Genomic DNA, 6,158 nt, shown 5'->3' on the forward strand with positions numbered 1-6,158 from the left:
TGTTGCTGAGCTAACATCTGTGCCAGTCTTCCTCTATTTTGTATGTGGGACACCATCACAGCATGGATTCATGAGCACTGTGTAGGTCCGTGCCGTGGGTCCAAACCCACAAAACCAGGGCTGCCAAAGTGAAGCTCATGAACTTAACCACTATGGCACGAGGCCAGCCCCAGAGATATATATCTTAATACATATATTTGACGTATTTCAGAAAGACAGAATACTATTCTATTTCTATATATTTTCAACATAATGGGGTGGCAGTCTGGTGGTGGAACTAAGTGTCTGAAATGACACCACAGAGGAGGCAACTTTTCTATCGTCACCCAAGGCCAACTTTGCTCCAATAGGTTACCCTGGGCTACAGCCCCTCTTTGAGCCTTGGTTTTCTAAATCTGGAAAACGAGAACAGAAATATCACTCTCCCATCAAAATGGACACACACATCAGCCGTATGCTCTTTAAGAGTGGGGCAGAAAGGGCGTAATATTAGCTATTGTCATTTCTACTGCCTTCGTAGCCCATGAGACTGATGGCTCTGCGTCACTCCTAAGGCCTCGCTCTCGGCGCCCGCTCACACAGCAGACCAGTGGGAAGTGAATCTACATCTGCTCACTTCCAGATGACCCGCCCCTTTTCAAACGAGGGCAACACAGGCACACAAGCTTTGCCTGTGAGATTTTTGCCTTCCATATGCACAGAGCTCTCACAAGCCCCAGCTTCAAACTGTCAGGAGTTGTAGCTGTCACCCATGTGTCCTGCAAAGGAGGGAGAGGCCTTCACACCATCCGGCGTGCAGAAGGCTGCAAGTATTCATGAGCACCAGCTGTGCAACCGGCACTGTGGGAGGCACTGCACGGACCCCAGGAAACGTCTGTGCCCCAGCTCTGCTCTCCATCTGCAAACTTTAAGCTAAATTCAGAGGCCCTGAATGTGTACCTGCTTGGGATTCGAGTGTCAAAGATGACGTTTTGTATGATGTCTAGTATTTGCCTAGCAAGAGGAAAACCTCAGCTGGGAAGCGAGGAGGCCAGGGTTCCCATCAAGGCTCCAGGGCTCCCAGGCTGGGCGGCTGCAGGCCGCCCCTCCCCCTCTGCACCACGGTGGAGGGATGAGATCACCCCTCCGGGGCCTCTGAGGCCGACTGCCCCTGACTCAGCCCCCGAGCCTTTGCACAGGCTGTTCCCCAGCCTGGGGTGCGTCTCCCCACACCTCCAACTGGCAGGCTATGACTCTTCCTTCAAATCCTTTTCAGTGGTCACCTCCTCCACGACACGCTCCCAGACACACAACCGCCCCCATTCTCCTACCAGCAAATCATCCAATTGCTCCCTCTCCTGCTCCACATCTGTGCCTTGGACAAATGTCGGTGGAACTCCCCATGCTGAAATTATTCACTGGCTTAACAACTATGAGCTAAAGGTTCCCGTTTACTTACAGTCTAACGTTCAGCCCAGAATGTAGTAGATGCTTTATAAATGTTTGATGAATGAATGAATGCATGAATTAATCATTCATGGTTTCTTAAGCCTGCTGCAGTGTTAGGAGATTTCTATTATGGTCTGGAAAAAGATACATACTTCTTCTTGAAGTATTTCTTTTAAATTTCTTTAGGGCAGGGGCCTTTCTTTGCTCAGGTTTTGTCTTGCCAGGACTTGGCGCACAGTAGGTGCTCAACGAATGTTTGTTGCATTGAACAGCATTGAAGTCCCCTCCCCTCAGCCTTCCATGCTCGGTGAGCAGCTTTCTCTAGGGGACTAAACAGTTCCTTTAGGAATTTGAAGTCATCTGCATGAAGGGTGTGTGGATTGGGAATTAGATTAGGATAGAAAATATCTACGTGGCACCAGTGTGGGAGCTGCAGGCCAGGCCCCGGTTGTCAGGGTGGCGCTTGCAAAGAAAACCCCACCAGCTCCAATGCCCAGGAGGACCATTGCCACCGTGGTGTACGGACCCAGGCTTAAGTCAAAATGTCCCCAAGGAGAGCACCACTCCTATTGACATGATAACAGTAATGACAATATGTTTGTGGCACACAGTGTGGGTCGTGCAGGCTGCCGTTAAGGGCTGGGCTCCGTCAGCTCAGCCTTCAGCCATGGGAGTTGGGTATCCTGAGCAACCCAGGGATAACTTCTCCCCTTAGGACCCAAGGTCAGGTTAGATTTGATTTTACTGTCTTTATTTGCGTAAACCCCGTGGAGTAGGTATTGGCCCCACTTACAGATGAGACTGAGACTGAGCTCTGGAGAAGTCAGTAGTCAGCCGAAGGTCATGTGGCTAATAAGCGGCAGACTTGAGACTTGAAGTCAGGTCTTCAGTCTCCAAAATCCACACTCTCCATGCTCCTGTAGCGTCTGTAGGGTCTGTAAGCGTTTCATTTCTCACCAAATTGTTAGCCTCCTAATGGTTCCTCATAGTGCACGGCTTCCCCCGGTAACTAGAACTGGGCTGGACCCACAGACAGCTCTCAGGAGACTGGGCCACCAATTAAGTCCCGTGTCCTGTGCTCTCAGTAGAAATGGTCCCTGCAGCCCCAACTAGAAGGTGAGAAAGGATGGCAGCCTCCAGGGATGCTCTGGCCTTGGGAACTGAGTGAGGCTTGAAATACATCATCTCACCCAACAGCTGATGGTGACGCCCCAGTAGTCACCATTAGTCACCCACCCACCACAGGCCCTTCTGTTCTTTTTATAACTCTAAGCAGCTGAGGTCAGCCAGGCCCTACAGCCGCTCCACATTCGTGCTTCACAGGCCTCCAGGATATGTTTTTTGGCAAGGCCTCCAGATCAATTAGCCAAGTCAGCTCTGGGAAGCTGGTTTGTGGGGTGGGAACAGGGTCAGAAATCCTTCCCAGTCATCAAATGGCTACTTACGGCCAGTGGAGCCAAGCCTTGGGCAGAAGGGCACAGAGATCTGCGGGAAGACAAGGTCACGGAGAGAGCAAAGTGCGCAGAGAACTGAAGTACAGTGTGAAGACCAAATCCGGAACGAGCTAAAAAAGGACTCTAGATTGCATGTTAGGAGCGGCAAACCAGGGCTGCCGAGCTGTGGACTTCCCTGAGTCCACTCCAGCTGGCTGAGGGGACGCTTCCTGCCACTCGGGAGCCACTGACCTCCACTGAAAGTTCAGAATAGGTCCGCGTACCTCTCCAGCCCTGCGGCCCACGAGCAGCTGAGAGGAGATGAGCCCTCTCTGGAGACGGCCACGCCCAACGATCTACCTGCCTCACTGAGATGTGAGTGCCACCAGGAGGCGGGAGGTGGAGCCCTCCAGCAGTCCCTGGGAGTGGCTTTTGGAAGGTGCACCCCTGTCAAAGTGCAGATGGCCCAGAAAGCCAAACACGAGACACAGATCAGTTTCGAAGCCTACGTGGATTTCTCAGTCGCCTGAAGAAATGCCAATAGCTGCAGTCCGTCCTGTGCTTGGGTTTCCAGCAGCCTGGGCTCAGACTGGACCCACCCGAGCTGTCTGTCAGCTTTGGGGACTCCTTGGCCCTTCCTCCTCCTGGCTGCAGGAGCACACACAACAGCCAAGGTGACATTGGCAGCTTGTTTCCCTCCTCTCTAGTGCCCCACAGCCTCGTTAACAGGAAGGACAGTGAGCGACGCTTCTCCTCAGCCCTCCCCCACTGCTCAGGTGAGAGCATTTGTTACCACATTCATGGAGTCTTCTTGTCTCCCCCACTGGGGCCTCCATGGGGCACTTGGCCTTTCCTCTTCCAGAAAGCCATGTCTCCATCAGCACCCAAAAAACTGTCGCCAAAACTGTAAAGAGCTATGAGGGCTCTGAGATGCTACTCTACTGGTGGGCTAATCCACGGGTTCCTTGCAGAAGACACTAAACCCCTGGGTCAGAGACCAAGGACTTTGCTGCTCATGGCATAGCACGCAGCATGAACTTCATGTTCCCTTGCCCCCCGAGTCCCACAGGGCCAAGGTGGAGGGGGGCCTGGGGGGATGCTGTGCCCATGGTGGGTTTGTGCCACAGCTGAGGAACCCTGAGGTTAGGAAATTCCAATCCTATAAGGGGACTGTTAGCAAACCTGCCCAATCATTGCCCTGGTGGAACAGCAAACAGCTCTGCCCTCTGCCCCGGAGAGAGACAAGATCTTTGTCTTCCAGGGCCCTTTGCTCTGCAAAAATCCTCAGAAAGTTAGTCCAGAACAAAGCTGTAAGGAGACATACTGAGACCCATAGGGATTGTCTCCCGACAGAGACTGTGGGGGCGATGCAAGCCTGCGAGGTGAGCGGGGAGAGGCCACCCCGAAGTCCAAGGGCAAGCCGTGAGCCATGTGCTTTTCTCCTCTTGGCTGAGCCCTGTCTGGACTAGAGCATCTGGAAGCAGGATCCGAGATGATCCAGGTGAGGGCTGGTGAGGGAGTCGGGTACCTGGGGTCCTGGAGAGGGAAGGAAGCCCTTCCAGGATCACATTAAACTGATATGAACAGTCCCCTAGGGTACAGCCATGACTCAGATGATGCTGTTCATGACCCCCCACAGAGGCCCCCACCCTTGGGACTTCCTTCCCTGCTTGATCCTGACTCTAGCAAGAGAGAGGGCCCCAGGAGAACCCAGATCTCATCTCGCTGGCAGGAACCTGAGGGCTCCACAAATTTGGCCCAGAGGTTAGGGCCTTGGGTTCTGGAATCAGCCTGGCCCGGGTTCAAGTCTGATGCCACCGGTAACCACCAACCCAGGTGACTGGTACTGGTCATTCGCCTCTCAAGTACCTCACTTTCCTTCTCTGTAGAATTAAAAGAACAAAGACACCTACTCACGAGGGAACTTGTGAAGATTAATCCCACAATCCGTGGCAAGTGCTCAGCTGTCATGGAGCAGCAGCCCTGTGAATGATGACCATGAGTATCCCAACAGTTTTTCTGGTGGGAAAACTGAAGCAGAGTGGAGGTAAACCGGCCGAGGCCACGCTGCAGGAGAACATAAGCTCTGACAGTCCAAGCCGGGTTCCCCAGCATCCTGTCCAGGGTACCCACACCGCCTGGGGGTGCCCTGTCAACCGACTCCACCTCCTTCTTTCCATCACCTCTCCAACCTTAGCAGCCTGCTACCCCCCACTCGGACATTAGACACCTTGGCAGGGGGAGCCTACACTGCCCCTGCTTTGTCACTGTCAGATGCAGGATCCAGAAGGGCTTAAGGAAAGTAAGCAATGCTGGCCTGCCACTTACCAGCTCTGTGACTTAGGAAATGTTTCTTAACCCCCCTGAGCCTCAGTTTCCCCATCTGTAAAGCAGGAAAATCACAGAGCTGGTTTATGGGGCTGTGGTGAGGGTTTCTGTAGGCAAAGTCCTTAGCATAGTGCCTGGCACGTTGTAAGGACTCAACAAACGTCAGGCATTATTCGGACTGCATTTAACATTATTGCTCTAGATGAGGATTACAGAATACTCAGACAGCAGGTCTGCGGGCTTGGGTAGAGTCCACTTTCTATAAATGAGAAATTGAGAAGTTACCAAATGAGATCACGGGTGGGTGTGAAAGCCTTTGTAAACTGTACAAAGCTGTGCAAGTGACACAGGCGACGCTGACTGTGATCAAATGGCCCACAAACGTGCTCTTGTAAGAAAGTCTGGGAAGAAGAGCACATAAAGGAGCTTCAGCAGAGTAAGGACCCCAGCGGTCTCGGGCCGGCCTCAGCTTTCTAAGCTCCCTCTGGAGTGAGAGCCGAGGGCGAAGACGACCACAATGCCAGCGGCCGCCTGTCAAAGGTCCCCACTAGGCCCTTTCACGTTCACGGTGACCCTGTGTGACTTGCTGAGCAGGTGGGTACTAATTCTCTTGTCTATAGATGTGGAAATGGAGGGTCTGGCCTATGCTCACAGAGCCAGAACTGAACCCATTCAGCAGAGCACCCAAGGTCCCAGAGATGTAAGGGCCACAGTGCGGGCAGAGCCAGGCAGGTCTGCAGGATCCAGAGAGCCTCTGTCCTATTTGTCACAGATCAGAGTAAGCACTGGCTGGGAGCAGTGACTAAGGTGACCAACTCATCCTGGTTTGCCCAGGACTTTTCTGGGTTTAGCATTAAAAATCCCCGTCCTGGGCAAACTGAGATGGTTGATCATGCACTGTGACCAAGACTGGCTTCAGAATGGGGCCTAGTTCCTTCCAGAGGGCCCCTGGAGGAGCTCTTCTCAGCT

This window comes from Equus quagga, chromosome 2, assembly GCF_021613505.1.
Source record: "Equus quagga isolate Etosha38 chromosome 2, UCLA_HA_Equagga_1.0, whole genome shotgun sequence".
Classification (NCBI taxonomy): domain Eukaryota; kingdom Metazoa; phylum Chordata; class Mammalia; order Perissodactyla; family Equidae; genus Equus; species Equus quagga.